This window comes from Empidonax traillii, unplaced genomic scaffold (genome assembly GCF_003031625.1).
Source record: "Empidonax traillii isolate 1590-97213 ecotype Southwest subspecies unplaced genomic scaffold, ASM303162v1 scaffold231:size1146757, whole genome shotgun sequence".
Lineage (NCBI taxonomy): Eukaryota > Metazoa > Chordata > Aves > Passeriformes > Tyrannidae > Empidonax > Empidonax traillii.
In genome coordinates, this window is record NW_020955424.1 from 944,054 (window position 1) to 962,782 (window position 18,729).

Sequence of the window (18,729 nt, forward strand, 5' to 3'; positions counted from 1 at the left end):
TTGCATTTACTCCTGAAAGCTGAAAAAGGAAGCAATGCATGCAGTTTTCAAGCAAGCAGATACGGAACTTCTGAATCAGGTATTTAACCTGGAGGAGAAGACAAACAGACAGAGGACTTTGGATGAGACATCAAAAGATGTCATTTGCACCACTTAAGCAAGATACAAAATTCCATTACATCACCATTATTTTCACATTAATTCACCTTCTCACAGCTCAGGCAACACAGGGGAGGCAAGGCAGCCATGCTGTATATGAACACCACTGTCCAAGAAAAGAGCGACACTAAAAATGAAAAGCCTAAAACACCACAGGACTTCACTTCCAGCTAGCAGTGTAAGGTGGCTTGTGCAGATGAAGAAACTTCCATGAATCTACTGGACAAAAGCTGTTTTACAGGTAGAAGGCACTTGGGTCAGAAGGACTTGTCTTTGTACATGTTTTGGGGGCACCAGACTTGAAGTTTACTGCAGGGCAACAAGGGGAGGTCTAGAAGACTACTTTCATATTGCCAGCTCATGAAATTTAAAGGCATGGATTTTAATCAAGAGCAGATAAAATAGTACTGCCTATTTGAGAGATTCTACTCCAGCAGCCAAACTCAGCCCCCTGAAGCATACAACTTTCCCTAAAAAGACGAGGTTCTGCCCATGGCACACCTTCTCTGCTGGCAGCCTTCAGTTCCAAAAAGCCTGGCTTACAGACCATTAGGCATCTTACAAGACCTTGGGAGACAACAAAAAGATGCATCTAGGTGTGCTGAGCAGTATTCTCCGCTTCCATTTCTAAGCAAGAAACACAAGTGCTTGCTGCTTGATTTGTTCTTATGTTCAGATGAATTTTTGAGCAGTTGTTAAAAGATGCTGAAAGCTTATGGCAGGTGATTCCCATCTCTTATGGTCTATATAAACATGTAGCAATAAAACCTTTTCACTCTGCACTAAAGACAGCTATCTTTAGAGCACAACACGAGCATTCAATTAAATGAGGGTCAAACATGAGGTTGAGAGAGGCAACTACAAGAGGGAACACCCAGGAAGCCTGGACTTCTGCCTGGGCAATTGGGAAAAAAGAGCAGAGATGGCTACTTCAAAGACAGCTTGTTCAGAAACGGCAAGTGTAACAAAAATCTTAGAACAGAAAGCACACCTCTGCCAACAACTCCATAGGAGGGGGAAAAAACCCCAATCCAAAACTAAACAAAATTAAAAAGCTGTTATTTCAGAACTGGATTTGTAGCAGCTCAAGCAAGAGATTTACACCTCCATCATAGCAGACAGAAACAGCAAAAGCAGTCACTCAGGGTAAAAAGCCCTGAATAGTAATAACACTGGGTTCCAGCCCGATTTTTTTGCAGCAATATTAACCACAACAGGAGTGAATAAAATCCCCCAGAGCTACAACAGATCACAGGTGTGCTGCATTCATCAAGACAGGTTATTAAAGTGACCAACAGGATAGAAGTTCACTGTATACCCCCACATGATGCAGGAGGAGTAAGAGCCTCAGTGCCATTCAACAAGACCATCTCTACAGGGGGTTTCACTTTTAACAGGGAACCCCTTTGCTGAACCCTTGCGTACAGTGAGACTCCCACACAACTTCCAGCTTGCTTCCACTCCAAAGCACGAGGGCTCATCAGAAAGGCTCAGTGATAATGATGTTTCCACTCCCTAGCCACTACTGAGGGATCCCAAAGTAACATCCATTCTGTGGTAAAGGTCTCGCCTCACTTCACCTGCCTTTGTAGAATGCAGAAGAATCAGCAGCCTCTCCATTCAGGAAAATGGGAGATGCAAAGCCAGAGCCCTCAGCACCGCAAAAATTGATGTCAACCTTTCCTATCTTCAGTCCAACACCCCCAAAGTGGTCTAGCACCCTTCAGTTTATCCAGCTGTCTTCCAAATATGCACGCTGAACTTCTTGTTTGAATTTCCAGAACTCAAGCTTTAGCACCTAAACTTTCTCGCAGTTCCAATATAAAAGCTACAAAAAAAGAGAGTGTAAAGCAACTCAACACTGAAATGTTGTTGCAGAGCAAAAGAGGTTAAGCGGCTCCAGCCTCCTCAAAATGCCCCAAGAAAATCCTTATTTCTCAGTCACGGATTCATGATTCTCACCACCTTAGAAGGTAAGTAGGGGTGCTGCTTCAGCTGTGGATTTGAAGAATGCTCAAGCCTTACAGTCAAGCACAGATTACCTTAAAAAATTATGATTAAAAATACAAACATAATATACCTTGATCTAAAGCACTTCTTCCCCCCTTAAAAAAAAAAAAAATCCTCAGGGGGATTAACAGTTTATCAATCACCTGTATGACAACACATAAAAATTTCTAAGATGCCTACCTTCAGGGATTTTGTACATGAAAATTGAAATACAGAAGTGACATTAAGAAATTGTCATGTCCCAAGGAAAAAGATGCTCAACTCTCCAGGCAACTACTGCAACGGAACATTTGCTGGCATCATTCTTAATATCAATTACTAGAGTTATTCCCAAACTTGAACCATATTCAACACCTGTTGCACTTCTGACTTGCCAAGCCATGGCTGCGTGGTTATCCCCAACCTGCTTGAAACAGCTTAAGACAAGAACCACAACTTGAAAAAAAGAGAAATTGGCCTCATTCCCTGCTGTCACCTAAACACACAAAGGCAGCTCAAGATGCCCTGAACGTTCAGCTGAAAAACAATCCCAGGAAAACCCCAGCTACAGACAGCAACGTTGTGCTGCCAGCTTTCCCTGGCTTCTGGAAGGCTACTGCACACATTGGGAATTTTGCCCTGGAGCCAGAATCAATGCTTGTATCCAATATATCACTGCACTTTTAAGGAATGCCAGGAGAAAGCAACGCTGCACTCACCTGGTTGAAAATAAACATGGATCTGAAGCTAAGAGTAATCAATATCTCTGCCAGCCAGTGCAAGAATCTGACTAAGAGCGTAACACTGATATTTCCAAAAATCTATGGGATATGTTGTATAATGAATGATTTCTGCAATGTTTTTTCCTTTCTGCTTATTCACAGACATCTGCACTGCTGAAGAGAACAAGAAATAGCCACTAGCCTCTACCACCATTCTCTCCTCGAGGAAAATCAGTGTTGCACTGACTCAAGGCACTTCCCATTTCTGAAATGCTAGTTACCACGCATTACTAAAAAAAAAAAAAAAAAAATCAGTCAAGCACCATACATAAACAGCAGATAGTTAACAAAATTTCAAAGCAAAACCCTGTTTCAAATACCTGCAGAAACAGCTGCAGATATTTTCCCCTTTTCAGTTTGCATCAGAATAAACAATTAAATTTACCAAATAAACTATTAAATTTAGCCTCTTTTTCTGACACATTCCTCAGGATAGCTCATCAGTTACAGCAGAAATAAGGATGAGATATTGCAGAGTCCAAATCTGTACAGCATATTAGGCAAGACATCAGTGACAAGTGCACAAAATGAATCCTTAAAGCCAGCCAATACTTCTGAACAAAACAGTATCTCCAAGGAGTAGCAGTCCTTGCCGGCTCCAGTTTGTTGCAAAGAAAGGTTAAACATATCCATATGCTACTCAGTACCTGTTAGGACCTATACAGAAGGAAAAAGGAATGAAGAAATTCAAGGAACTGTTAAGCAAATATATCCTAGACCTGTGAGATTTTATTTCTTCACATCTTAAAATAGCCTGACAAAAATGGAATTGGCCACAGCACTATGGAAATTTTCAAGTGGGACGAAAAATAACCTACTTTCTTTATCTTATTAAAAAGAAAAACAGCATCTATGTATGAAAACCAAATGACAAGCTACATGTAAATCTCAGATTAGAATTCTGTACTTACATTTTTACAATATGGTTCGTCTACCAAAAAAAAAAAAAAAAAAAAAAAAAAAAAAAAAAAAAGGCAGTAGGTAGCAATTTCCAAGTCTCCAAAATGTGGTTTATGTAACTGTTAAATTTAGATTAGGAAGCAAATTATCTTGAAAGGTCTCCAGGAAATGTAGTACAGTAAAACCATTTAAATAGGTCAGATTTCATAGTCAACTGCCAGGGAAATTATGAAATATGAATAGAGTTAATACAACCTTTCAAACAACTAGAGGAAGAGAGATCACTTGTGTTTGGGGTTTTTATTATTATTTTTTAATATCCTATCCAATCTCACAAAAAGGCTATATAAACTGGAAAAAACACCCACTTGGAACCTGGTTTAGCAATATTCGTGGTACTGAAAAGGCTCGAAAGGTTAAACAATTCACAGTAAATGATGTTCAGCAAAAGGAGTAACAACCCTAACCATTCTTTGATTGCTTCTTCATTTCATTCTAATCAGAAAATTTTTTAAAACCAGTCATACATCCCTACTCTATTCAAGAACCCTGTAACAGAGTGACCACATCTATCGTATCCTTCCCTCATGCCCAAAATAAAATATTCAATTATTCTCTGAAGATTGTACTGGGCCTACCACAAAATAAAACTTTTCTTGCTACTATTTCATATTAAGTCTCGATTACTACATTAATCTGTAACTCAGCAAAGGAGGGATGCACCAGGTTTTAGAAGCAGCAATAACCAGCAACAGACAATTCTTTTGTCATTAGGCAATATATAATTGTAGCAGGCAAGGAAGCACACATTACAGAAATCTGGCTAATAACATGGATCTGTATGAAATGCAATAGCAACAAGACATAGTCTTGACCTCTATTTTCCCCGTATGTTACCTTTTTGTATAAAGTAATCTGGCTGCTACCACAAAGGTACTGGGGGGTTAAAAATGAGAAGGAAAAAAAAGTCCAAAACATCATCTTCTAGCATGACTTCTAACCTGAGATAGTACAATCCTGGACTGAAGTCAGCTGATAGATCATAAAAGTAGGATGAAGAAACCCCAAATATAATCCCCTGCACACATTCATTCGTGCATTACGGGCCAGAAGGGAATCCTGACAATATTTTGTGTACCCTTCTTCCACAATGATCCATCACTCAGTCTTCTGCAAAGCGCTTAATGCCCATCATTTTACCTTCTGAGTATAAAAAGAGGGTAAGTGATTTTACTTCACATTTATAACATGCTTTGACAATACAATAAAATACAGCACACCCCAAGTTCAACTGCCTTTTTTTACCCTGAAAACAGAAGTGCAGCTTTTAATTTCTGGTGCTGTGTCCATGCATTAACTCACTGTGAGGGCAGGGGGGCAGATTTACACCAGAGGTCTTCGGCTAAATTGCCTAATGCCAAGCTGCTTGTTAAAAATCAGAAATCCTTCTCAGAATAGCAAGTCACCAGCAACACGTGCAGTGCTACCATTACCTCCGCAGAAACTCTCCAAGAGGCCTGAAGGAATTTAGATTGTGCTGTCTTCCCAGTGCTTTCTTGACACCCAACAAGTGAACCAGCAGCCCTATTTTTGTCTTTGAAGGAAACTGCACGTGTTGGCTTGTAAACAGAGCGGCCAGGTGGGCCAGGCTGACATGGAAATACTTCTGCTCATTAACAATTGCAGCTTTAGCACTAGCATCCCAAAAAAGATACTGATCTGGGTAGAATCAATTTAAAAAAAATATAAACAACATCAGACTGTCATTAATCCAAGCAAATACACCACTGAATGTGTGGTTCTAAGCTACTCTGCTTCAGTCCTCATTATCAATTTTCTAGTCCTGAACACAGCACTGGTTTTATACCAGCTGTTTATTAATAGGACTATCGCTTTCCTAAAACAGCAGTAGAGATTTGGACACAAAAAAAATTTATTTCCTTCAAAATACCATATTGAGTTTGAAAGAAAACCTGCTTTTAACATAGAAGAAAAAAGCACTTCCTTCCCTAGAACCACAACCAGTCTGGTCTCACCTGGCATCACCACACTTGCAGTCTGAAGCGTGTCTGCCTGGCTGCAGCCCGGTGAACACTCCTCACCCACCTCCCAGCTCCTTGCTCTCCTCCTGGCGTCACTCCCAGGCAGGCAAAGTGCTGAAATGAGGGCACGTCCCTCAGGAAAGGGAGCCACGACCCTCAGCAAGGTACTGTGCTCAGTATGGCTGTCTGCACACCCGCGGGGTGTCGCACCCTTTTCTGCTACTCCAGCAAGGCCCATCTCAGTGCCATGGGCCTCTCCCTGGGAGAGCAACAAGGTCCCCAGTGTGATGAAACAAGGAGCAAGTTCCCAGCAGGAAAACCACAGTGACATTAAACACACAGGCACCACCATCTCAGCTGTCACACGGCAGTCAGTGCCAGAGGTCGAAGCGGTCGGCGGGGCAGGCAGACCCACAGGGCAGGAAGGAGTGCCATGTTGACAGTGAAGTCATCACAGCTCTCGCTTCCTCAGGCCAGCATCACACAAACTGTCTCTTGTTGGGTTGTTGGAAACTCCACGGCAGATACATGATATGCCTGAAGGAAATGCCAAGGAGGCAGGGGCCAGCTTGTATAAGGCCCTCTAACTACGCACCTGCACCAAGTGCCAGAGAAAAGCGCCTAAGTCAGTAACGAGTGTTCAGGGTGTTTGTCTGCTTGAAAGGGTCCTCAGCAGGAGAGACAGATACTGACTGTGTGTTTCTGTTTTACAGGGCTTCCGCGGAAGAAATCTCATACCGGACTTAACACTGAGGCATCCAATAACAAAGAACAAAAGAGAAAACCCCACAAGCCCACTTACTCAACGAAATAAAGCTAATGACAACGTCTGCTTTGAAGAAAGACTGATGTGGATGCACACTGCTACTAAAAATGGACCAGGACCAGGTCATCACACCCAGTGTGACAAGTAGCTGGCTGCCAGGCGGTTCGAAGACTGCCGCGTGTCCTGTATCTGCAAGGAGACTGCAGTCATGGGCGCACCAGGCAGGAGCAGCACACGCTTCACCAATATGACTGAGCAGAAAAACCTCTGAGCATTTAGCTGGGCTTTCTATTTTAAGAACTGATATGATTCACGTTACCTTGGCTCTAAGTGTTTTGCAGTCTTTACCGTATCTACTCGCACGATAAGCTCATGTTAAGCAAGCACTGCAAGCCCTGACATTTCAGAGCTGCAGCACAGAGCAGCCATACATCACGCAGGGAGCCTCCGGCACAGCAGGCAGCTGCATCCAGGTCTCCCAAACACATATCCTGTGACCTTGCCACTCAGTGCCCTTCCTGCTGATGTGCATGTGGAAACAAACAGAAGAAAAATCAGAAAAATCCCTGCAATGCACTAAGTCACTAAGTATTGTCCTGCTGTTGTTGCACAGTGATGAAATTGCGGGAAGGGAGAACGGGGATTAAAAAAAATCCACAAAAACAAACACAAAAGTGTCATTACTTAGTTGAAAATTAAGCAATAACCAGCATTAGACTAGTTCAAGTGAAGCCCCACTTTCCTCCATCTGCTTGATGCTGCCAGCAGTTGCACACTTGTATCTGTTTCTCTGCTCTTCAGCTGTACGAATGCATGCCTTCATGATAAAAGACAGGTAAGGAACACAGGCAAGAAGTATTATCAAAGAAGGAAGGATCTAGAAATGTATGCCCCTATTTGGGATTATGAAAAACAACTTTCCTATTAATAGCATAGGCAAAAGTTCTCATACCCTACAAGATACTTCCTTAAAATAATCAGTTAATGTTCACTGTTCTTGTTTTGTTCTTTCCAAATCTCAAATAATAAAAAAATCAACAACAGCAGCCTGCATTAAATATTTTATGTGTTTTGACTCATTTATTTCTTACTTACAATGCTTTGAAGAGGTTAACCACTTTACTGCAAAATTTTGCTTCACTAAAAAACCTGAGGATTGTGAAAGGCAGAAAACATCAAGATGCATCTTTATCCTCTACTCAAAGCAAGAACACAAATATTTTCACATAGGAAACATTAAGTTGACAATTTCTTTCTTTATCTGACAAAAAATGGTTTTCATTTACAAGTTGAAATAAACAATCTGGATACTAAACTTTTCTTCAAGTAAAAGGAGTGCACTGAGGGTTCACTCTCATTGGATAGAAACAATTAAAGGAAATGAACTGTCACAGCCACAACTCTAACCAGTATTTGGAATATTTTAAATAACTGGTTGAATACTAAGATACTACTATATTTTCTAGCATTTCCCATAATATATATAGTATATATGTGGTTGCACTATTATTTTGGTTCTCCATGTCAAAACATCGCAGCATGAGCAAAGATTTAGTCTAAGATTTCTTAAAATACTTTTTAGTTTAAAAACTTTTTAAAGAGACAACAAAATCTGTCTTAATAACTAATGAATTAAAATCTATTTTAATATCTGGTCAATTAATGTAATGTTACATGCTACAACCTGTAATATACAACATGCCAAAGGACATTGAGGAGTCTTTTAGTCAAAGAGACTTAAAATAGATTTATAAAAACATAAATACCACTCCAGGTTTCTCTAAATCACCAAGCTGAGATGGGAAAAAACATTATGAAAGAGATACTGTGGCTGATTGATGTTTGGCCATTTTTATGTAAAGAGTAGAGGCAAAAAAAATTAAATTACTATTTTTCTCTGTCATAACACAAGGTGCAGCATTGACTAAATAAATAGCAAACTTGCCCACTGGGGCTGACGCCGCCCTGGAAAGAGGAACCAGAGGATGATTGTATTTGCCCAAGGTTTCCAAAATATCATATCTTGTTTGGGATAGCAGTCAAGAGATGCATCTTGAAAACCACATAAGGTTCAACTTCTCATCAAATGGCAAAGTTGAATCCATAGCACTTCTATATTTTTTTAATGAGGGGATGCACTGATCAGGACTGACCATTAACATTCCTCTAAATTCCTCTTTCCTCTTCCTTCCTGTTGAAATAATAAACAAGATTTAAATGAGTAAGACTAGATTACCACTTATCTACTGTTCCTAGTAGAAAGTATGTCCTTCTTAAGCTGTGTTGAAGCTGAGTAAGTAGATGGAGGTGGCTTTTGTGGCACAGGAGAAAAGGTGCCAAACCACAGGGTGGATCACAGAGCATGGGGACTTGAACAGGTGGAGTACGAAAGTACAGGAGAACACGATCCTTTCCATCCTGTGAGGACAAGGAGCTATCACAGCTGACCTTCCAAAGCAGCTGGGGTGTGAGATAAGGAGTCTGAACCCAAAGCAGATCTCTTCATCCACTCTGCAGTCCTGTACTGGGAAGAACGGAAATGCCTGCAAGCCGCAGAATTAGGGAGGTGTTTCACCAATACACTTATGTGTATTCATAGGTAAGAGCTACAAGATGCTGCAGCTGTTGCAACTGAACCTCATGTTGTCAAGAGCAGTATTAAAACCTCTGCCAAAAAATAGGGAGAGAAAAGAGATTCCAACTGAAAGTAAAACTATAAAATTAAACAAAACAAACCAAACTACCTCTACAGGAGTGTCACTCTTAAGATTATGATGCAATCCAAAACCTACAGTTGATGTTTTGTACATGCAACTCTACATGGTCAGTGAGGTTTTCATAAAGCTGTAAAGAAGCTTCCTTCTTTGCAAGTTCTTACCTCACACAGACACAGGATGTGGGGCAGGCTGCAGCTCTATGAGTTATCTGGGGCTCTGCAATTGAGAGAAGGCACAGCCAAGCCTGTGCTCAGACCGAGGAAGAATAAAGGCACCCAAGACTCCTCTGCTGCCATCCACCTCCCCAGCTCTGCAACAGCACAAGTGGCAGGTTGTCCACACTGAAGCTGCAATCCGGGAGCAGTTAAGGTGCTGTCCATCTGCTCCCTCAGACATCCCTGCCAGGGAGGCCAAGTGCTGTTGGCTATCCCAACATGAACTATGGCTTCCAGTTAATACATACACAGCTACACCACAGCACCCGCGAGACACTTTTAAAAGGTATGAAGAAGTGCAAACATACACATTACCTGAACGCCTTTAAAAATACTCAGGCATTGCCAAAATCACCTGTAGCAAAAACTACCGTAGGAAGGGAACAGCACAGACAACTGTACATTGGTGCAAGAGAGGCATCCTTCTGGCAAGGCCCAAGAGGAAAGCTGACAAGCACCAACACAAGCCTGTCTGGTTTCATTTGCTACGCCCGCTTGGCTACACCAAGAAAGCAACATGAGGAGATCACTCATGTGGGCTAAGAGCAAGGGAACATCTTGTAGCTCCCCTCCACACCACTAGAGAAGTATTTGCAGAATGTGAACTTCCAACTACAGCTGTAAGGCAAGCATGCCATGGCCTTAAGGTAAGAGATTAAACAGACTGAGACTAGCTGAAAAAAGCAGGGTGCAGAATAGGAGAGATCTGTCATATGTGGCAAAGAGAAGCAAACAGGATTAAGAGACTGCTCACTGCTTCTCAAGGCCCAGAAGACAAGGAACACAAAAAGTTACAGAACAAACTTCAAAGGAAAGTAATTAAGTGAAGAAAATAATAAAAAAAAAAGCCATATTGTATGAAATTACTTAGAGAAACTGAAGGCTACAGGGTATTGCACAGGTTGAAAAGCAAGCAGATTGAAGAACATTAGGCAACTGGAGAACAAGGGCTATTAAACACAACATGTCCTGCCAATCTGCTGGAAATCCCGAAGTCAAAATTTTACAAGAAACTGAGTCTATAGGAGCTTTATAATGCTTTCTTTCCCTAGGTGTCCACTGTTGACCATTATCAGAGACAGCAACTGGCCTAGTGCAATAAGGGAGCTCATCTGAAACCAGACAAACTCATAACTCCTAACTCATCTTTGTGGGATGGATTTTACTGTTCTTTAATATATCACTTCCTAACCTGACCTCTGTGGACTACAGATCAGATAAGTAGTCTATACGACCATGATAAATACTGAAATGAGTATATTTTGATTATGATGAGCACATTTTGATTATGATGATCACAACTAGCAGAGATTCTGACAGTTGACATACTGTTGCCCTGAAGAGTTTCTAAATTGCTGTTCACTGTAAAGTGCTATTTTGGTAATAACTATTAAGTAAAAGATGAGATCACTCCTAGTGTGCTCGAGTTGTTGATTTTTAATTTTTTTTTTTTTTAAGAGAAACCAAATAAACATATTGTAAAAATACATTCTACATGCAACTTAGGGCACTATTCACTCAGGATTTTCTTTTGGGTTCTTTTCAAATCTGCAGATCTTCAATCCCTTTAATAATTAGGCTTCCAATTCCGTGTCTCAAGTTTAAGAATCAACTACACTTTCATTTTCTTCCATTTTTCCAAATCTGGATAACTAGTATAGTGTTCTCATGTGATTCTTACAGGTTTATTATCTCAAACCTTTCCAAGGTACACATCTGAAGTTATTCTGTCTCTCTCCTCCCTCACAGGGAAATAACCCAAAGCCTCCAGCCAGCATTGTACTTCTGCATGCTTGAATTCTGCAAGATAAACTCTTAAAAGCGTACTTGAACTATTTAGAAAAATGTAACCGCGTAACATAACTTTTGCCTGTAAAGTCCAAACATGACAGTGATCTACCTCATCTAAGCCATTGATTTCCTCTGTCTGAGGTCATACTTTCCAACTGCAATGGCAACGCACAATGCATCGCAGAATCAGGTGGGAGGAGAGGCTGATGCTGTCTTGTGTAGAGAAGAATTGCTAAGCCCTGACCCCTCGAAGACAAAGAGATGGTGCAAGAGTAGTCAAGGCCAAAGCTCTATTTGCAGAAAATCAATGGGTTATGCACAATAGCAGCTGCACTCAGATGTTCACAGCTCAGCTGGAATCTGTAGATCTGGTCTCTAAATTCAGAGTAACTGACATGAAAACTAAGAAAAAAAACAAACCAACCCAAATACAACAAAAAAACACCCCCTCCTTTTTTTTTTTTCTGTTTCGTTTCAGTTTAAACAGTCAAAGCAGAAGCAAGCTTTGAACGAAAAGTCTTGAAATTGAGATGACTGCATCCTTTTCTTTGCCACTCCTTATGATCTTTGTTAGCCAGCCAAATGGCTCAGTTTAGCTTCACTTTCCACATCACTCCAAAAGTCGAATAAGTAATAAAACTTGTATCAGGAGAGGGCTTTATAATCACATTAGAGACATGTAGGGGAGACTGGTTACCTCGGTTCACCGGACAGCTTGAACGAGGCTTCATAATGAGGGACAGGTGTTGGCACCATTTAGGAAAACCCAGCTTACCACTGGCATCGGCCCCTCAAAGCATTGACTGCACTTTAATCCTCTAAGCCACATAAAAGAAAAGCAGAGAGTGGGCAGACAAAAAAAAAAAAAAAAAAAAAAAAAAAAAAAAAAAAAAAAAAAAAAAAAAAAAAAAAAAAAAAAAAAAAAAAAAAAAAAAAAAAAAAAAAAAAAAAAAAAAAAAAGAGAACCTCTGAAAACGCCTCTGCAGAGGATTGAAATATTTTTGCTTACTTTAGGGAAAAAAATAGAAGTGTCACAAAGCTGCAGAAAGTTCACTATGAAGTGTCTTGAGTACATAAAAGACTCTAAACCTTCTGCACAACTAGACTTTTTAATTTTAGGAAGGGTATCACTGTGTATATTACGCATTCATCACAACTATCAGAATTTATATCCAGAAAAGAAGCACAGGATAAAAAGGAGTAGAAGCAGCACATGTAAATATTGTGGTAAGATAAAATTATTCCATCTATGCCTACCAGCCTTCCAAGTATTATGGGTTACATCAAGGTAGATTTTAACTGAGATTATTACACAGAGTTCTGCAGGCTGAAATCTTAATGTTAACAGCTTCTTTTATGACTTTCTCCCCTTTAAAAGACTTTTTATTTCTTTAAAATTCAAAAAGCTTTCATTTAAAAGGAGATATCTGAAAGTTGAAGGTACATAGGTTCAATTTACACATTGTAAACACCAACACACACATTTATTTATTTTTAGATATCAGTTCCTCCTTCACTTACATGCCAGGTCATGAGGTAGATGTTTTCGCTTCAGCTGATGACATCACAAGCTCCTAAAAAAATGAAAGGAGTGCTATTTAGGTAGTAGGAGTGACACCAGGCATTTCAAGTTTGAGCTACAATTTAATTTTTGGCAAGTAAGTGAAGGGTGTATTATCTTTTTATTGCAACTTTCACAAGTAAATGACACATCCGTAACATAAAGCCTTAAATTCCATAATTCTTACTTTAATATGTGGAAAACCGAAATGGATGAGCTGTATGTGCACGTACTACAATATAAATGCAGTAATTACTACAATTAAAAATAAATTTGTAAGAATAACCTCAAAGTTGATTTTGCCACCCTCCTAACGTGAATGGGGACCAACTTTACCAATACCAACAAAATGAAATGTTAATTATTATTTTCTCTGTCTTGTTTTGAGAACAAAAAAAAAAAAACACACACACAAACAAAAACAAAACAAAAAAACCCACCAAAAGCAAAAACATCAAGCACGTTCCGATAGCTGAGATAGCTGCACACTTATTCAGCTGGTTTAAGGTGTTGATTTCTCCAAATACACTGATGCTTTCATCATTTAAGAGGGTCTTCTATGAATCAAGAATGCTTATAAATGCATAGGAGGGCAAGCAAAGTAAGTAAAGGGGGAAGGCTCCATGTGGCTCCGGGTTTAATTCCTCACGACATTCCTTCAGACCTCTCCTTGACAATCCCAGATAGCTCAGCTTCCCTGGCAGGGATTCTGCTTACTCACCCTTTTTAATCTAGTCCAGAGCCTAGGGCAGTATTAATTATGGGAATAGAAGGAATTTTTGCCTCCACCAACTGCCCATTCCCTTCCTGCAGGATCCAGCAAATGTATGTTTTGTGCCCTATTGTAATGTACATGGCAAAAGCATTAAAGTCGTTACACCCAACAGATTAGTTGCAGCTCCTCAGAGGTGTCAGCAGCTCCACCAGGGCCTGCCCTAGCAGGCACTCTGCCCCATGCCTTGGAGTAAGAAGTTAAAAAAACAGGACAGCTATGAGGTAGAGAAGAAAGTATTAGAGAGCAAAAATTCAAGTAAAAACCAAGGAACCGATAACTGCATACCCCGCCAGAAGAAAAGGAATAAAAAACGGGGAAGATGACAATATTTTTTTAACCAAAATCAGGCAGTTTCTGGCCAGAGTGTCAGCACCATGCTCTAACATTTGTGCTTCTCCACCCATCTGCAGTACAAGAAAAGGATACAACCACCCATCCACTGAGGAGTGGCACAGATCCCATTACTTATTACAACTATTGTTGCTCAACTTAAGCTGTGGCATCAAAGGAAAACATTTTCTTACAATCTGAGGTGGGGGAGGGGAGGAGGCAGAGGGAGAAAGGGAACACACAATATATTATATCTCCTGTATGTTGACTGTACAAAATTTTTAAGTTTGGGCTATATTAATTTTCCTTGATTTAATTTTGTCTTTGGGGTTTTTGTGTTTGTGTGTTTGGCTGATGGGTTTTGTTTTTTGTTTTTGTTTTTGTTTTTGTGGGGAGGCAGGAGGTGTTTGGTTGGTTTGGGGTTTTTCATTTTGTCGTTTTTTTAAATCATCCTAGGTTCCTCTTCCCATATCCTTGACACTCTCTGGCTATACTCCACATTAAGCAATTAACTTTGAGCAATGCAAGAAGATCTGTAGATCAAAGCAGTACCAGTGCCAAGGTTGCTGAAACATGAATCATGCTACGTGGGTCGGGTTTTTAACTTGAGATAAGCACTCTGCCACCACCACACACATCGCCTGAAGCAATCCTCAGGGCCCACAAGCAGGAGACAGCAGTGCACTTGGCACCAGCATCGATGGGAGCCTCCAGGCTCCTCCAGAAGGACCCATCTCACGCGCCACAGAAAGATGGTGTGCCCAACAGACCCACAGGGAGTGGGGATGACCAGAGGGACTCGCAATAAAGTCTAAACTGCTGCTCTGCCTGGCATTACTCTGCCTGGTACTCTGCCTCTACCCTCCAGCTAAGAAATGCCAAGAGCCTCACCCACAAAATGCACTGGGGGAGGGAGGGTAAGTGAAGAAAAGAAGTAAATAATTAATAAATGGTTGGCTAAGTTTTCCAAACGTGACTTTGAACAAATTTTTCTTATGAGATGTTTGATTACGGGATAATTCTTTAGTGTTCCGATTGAACCAGTTTAACATACATTTTCCATAGAAACACAGGCAAAGCCCTGGTTGTGGCAGCTCAAATGGCATCATTAAAATGCAACACAGCCTACAACTTTCAAGTGTGAACAAAACCACAGCTTTTGCCTCCCAGCTGAACCACAAAACTAATATATTTTTGAACTCTTCATTAAAAACACATTTATTTGCTCCGTTAAATGCCAAGATGAGCTCTGAAATACTGAAAGGTTGAGCTAAAAATTTTTTCCTTCTCTAATCCTTACAGTATGCAGTCATAATCTTCAGTCCCAACTTTGCTTATTTCACAAGCATGAAAAAATATACAAAATAGGATGAAAAGTATAGTTTCCCCCACAAAATACCATTTCCCCCCTCCTTTTTTGAAAACTAGTTTTAACATATCAATTGAGAAACATTAAACTAAGTCACCGCAAATTAATGATCAGGGGGGTCTTCCCCAGCAGATAAAAAAAAAAAAAAGGAAAGCGTGCCCCCCAGCCTGGAATGGTGCCAACCCCCCCATGAAAGCAAGTTCCAAAGCAGGGTAAAGAATGCATAGGAGATCCTCACCCTTCCCTTCACACACACTGTGCCAAGAGACACCACACTTGTACTCTCCAGGTGCATTTGAAAAAGTAAGGGGTCAGCAACAGAAACTGTGGCATGAAGGAACAGAAAAACAAACAAATAAAAAATTATAGGAACTAATGAACAGCGTAGACACAGAATATAAAACGTAGAAATGCACAGTAGCTTTTCATAAATACTGCCTGGAAACTAAGCGTCACCAGGGAAAAAAGCATCAGCAAGACTTATTTCTTAAAATACAACTTATAACAACAGAAGGCCATTTGGAACATAGATCTATTTTTGCAGTTATCACTACTGTTATACTATCACTCTCTCTGTAATTTACCATAGTACTTACCAACAGCCAAGCCACCAAAACAAGAATTGTGCTGGTTGAAAACAGCACTTCATGTTTTTCTCTTCAAACCGTCCCACACACTACGCTGCGATTTTCAAAAACAGAGATGGTTACAGAAAAAAGATCTGCCAGGGTCCTGGAAAAGGGCAGCTAGATTGGACCAAGAGCTTACACTGTGCATAACAGAGGCTCCACAGACTCTCCACAGGAGCCCCCTTCCACTCTGCGCAACCCTTACTGCCAGAAAGCTTGTCCTGGCACTTAAAGTACCATATCTCCCTCAGTGCAGCTCAAGCCCTTTACCAAGTAGCCCTCTGCACTGGACTCTGAAGAAATCATCCTTTTCTTCTTTCCACAGTTATAACCTCACGTTTGAACACTAATTGTTTTCTCAGTACATCCTTGTCTTTTCTCCAGACTAAATAAAACCCATTTCTTTCACCCTCTGCTTAGATGGTTACTTAGGTGTAATTTTCTACATTTCTGATTCTTCTAGTTGCTAGTCTCCACACAAAACCACTATGAGGTGATGCCCAAACCTGGACAAAGTCTCCCAGCTGAATCCTTCCCTATACGGAAAAGACTATTTTCTTTTTACAGAAAAACATCCTTTACTCTTCCACGAGTCGCAGATAATAATCCTACATACAAACTCCAGTGCATTTGCTTTTGCAACAGGGTGACATGACTCTTGCTTCATGTCCTGGCTGTGAGCAGTGGTTGCTACTGGGCCCACAGTGCGCAGTCTGCAGGCATACAGCCAAAACTTCCTGCCACAGAGCTGCCCCTCCACCCCGCCCAACCCCTCCCTCCAGACTCCTTCTCCAATCTGTCAAAGTAACTAAGTTCAAAGCATCTTCTCAAATAGACAAGCAGCTCTACCCATCTTCATCCGGGTATTGAAAGAACAGAGTCCTCATTCCTTCACCTACATCAAATAATAGCAAGTATTAATTCACCTGTCTTATTTGAAACTCATTAGCAACTCTCAGTTTTTCTCAGATTGCTCATTTAGCAATCCTCTCAGTTTTTCTCAGCAGCTGCAAACATTCCTGAGAGCATTTCACGTAATCCATATTTCCTTAGCTTGATTCTGATAACATACGTTGTCTGGTAACTCAAATCATCTACTGAGCAATTCCTACCTCGCAAATGACTTCGAAAACTGAATTAGAAAGCTGGTCTTGTGATGTTTCACATCTCCTTCCCCATAAATAATCCCACAGATATAACACTGCTTATGTGGGAAAGGTTTAAGAAAATAATTTTATTATTTCCATTTTTTTCAGACTGTTTCAGATATCTAACACATACAGACAGCTCCCTGTGGACTACCAGTAACACAAGACAGACCTCTTACAAAAGGCAGATCAAAACTTAATACTACCAAGACAGCATGGAAATAAAGCCAGCAAGTTTTGACATTACAAATATAGTATGAAGCAGGGAGGTAATGGTACTCTTACCCTCATAGTTCTGGAAAAAATCATAATAGCAACAAGTATCCAAATACCAAAACAGTATCCATCATACTTAACTGAAGAGTTATTTCCAGGCATTACTTATCCTACAGGGACTAGAAGAAGAAAAAGTCTAAGCTTTAAGAAAAGTCTTCTAAAATCCTTACTAAGCCTTCATAGCAAACAGTGTTGGATTCTTCCTTGTAGTAGACTGGGATCTGTTGCTTCTTCACCAACTTCAAACAGGTCTAACTACAGTGACTACTCTGCAGCTTCATGATTTTTACCTCACTTCCACACGGTCTTAGCCAACAAAGTAATTCAATAAAAATTCACAATTTCACTGTTAAAAATCTAAAGATAGTCCACCTCATCTTCAGGTAAGTCAGAGACATGGAAAGCACCTAGTAAAGCCTGCAACTCTCTAGCACCTTCACTTCTTCCCACCGTCACAAAAATATGTCATTATACCTTTACACAGCAACAAGCCTTTTCTTAATAATAGCCAGTGATTTAGTAATTCCCAGCAACCAATTAAAACTTGCTGGGAAAACAATTTCCCACAGCAGCTTACCCCACTTTCAGACAAACAATGCAGCAGGATGTCTAGAAGGATAGGTTTCATAAGACGACTAACAACTGACATCAAGACGTTTTATGAAATACTCTGAAGTCCTGGGCCTCAGGCACTCAGATCGTGACCCAACACAGAAGTAGTTATTTAGCGTGAGTGTAGTGCCAGCCATCCTGCAAAATACTCCAAACTTCTTATTCATTGCTTGAAATTGCTTGTTACACAACATAATTAATATATACATGCGAAAACGTGAGTCGGGGCTGAAACAACTACCCTTACAAGGAAAGGCTACCAATACCAACATACACGCAGGACCTAAACACCTAACCTAAGGTGTAAAGTTCTTAATATTCTTCATATACCAGTAGGATATTAGCATTAGTCAAACAAAAGCATGGGTCTGTAAGAGATGAGATGTAATGGGATAAATTTAAGAAAAACCAGAAAGTTTAAGGTTAGCATTAAGGAAACATCCTGAGAGTCAGAACTGCTGACCCACGTCCCCAGGGGAAGGATTGGAGGCTGCAGCTCTTGACGTTTAAACAAAGATTGGACAAGAGTCCTGGTTGCTGCACTGCCAAGACAACATGCTCCATGGAGTTCAGCTTTTCTCAAACCAGCCAGAGGGCAAGGCAACAATAAACGGGGCTTGAGCATAAAGACGACTGCACAAAGCAGTTTGTTCAGCCTGTCTGCACTG

The 18,729-nt window shown here is 40.5% G+C and overlaps 1 protein-coding gene across 4 annotated transcripts in view; it reads right to left on the minus strand.

The window, feature by feature from the left end:
• LOC114059548 (regucalcin) overlaps positions 1 to 18,729 on the minus strand; it is an 85,908-nt gene that overhangs the window by 54,713 nt on the left and 12,466 nt on the right. For 3 of the 4 annotated variants that reach the window (XM_027888115.1, XM_027888116.1, XM_027888117.1), the window contains exon 2: positions 12,883 to 12,935. The gene's annotated coding sequence lies outside the window, so the exon portion shown is untranslated. Of the gene's footprint in view, positions 1 to 12,882; positions 12,936 to 18,729 lie in introns of those variants that run through there. The other variant, XM_027888114.1, reaches the window with a different exon arrangement.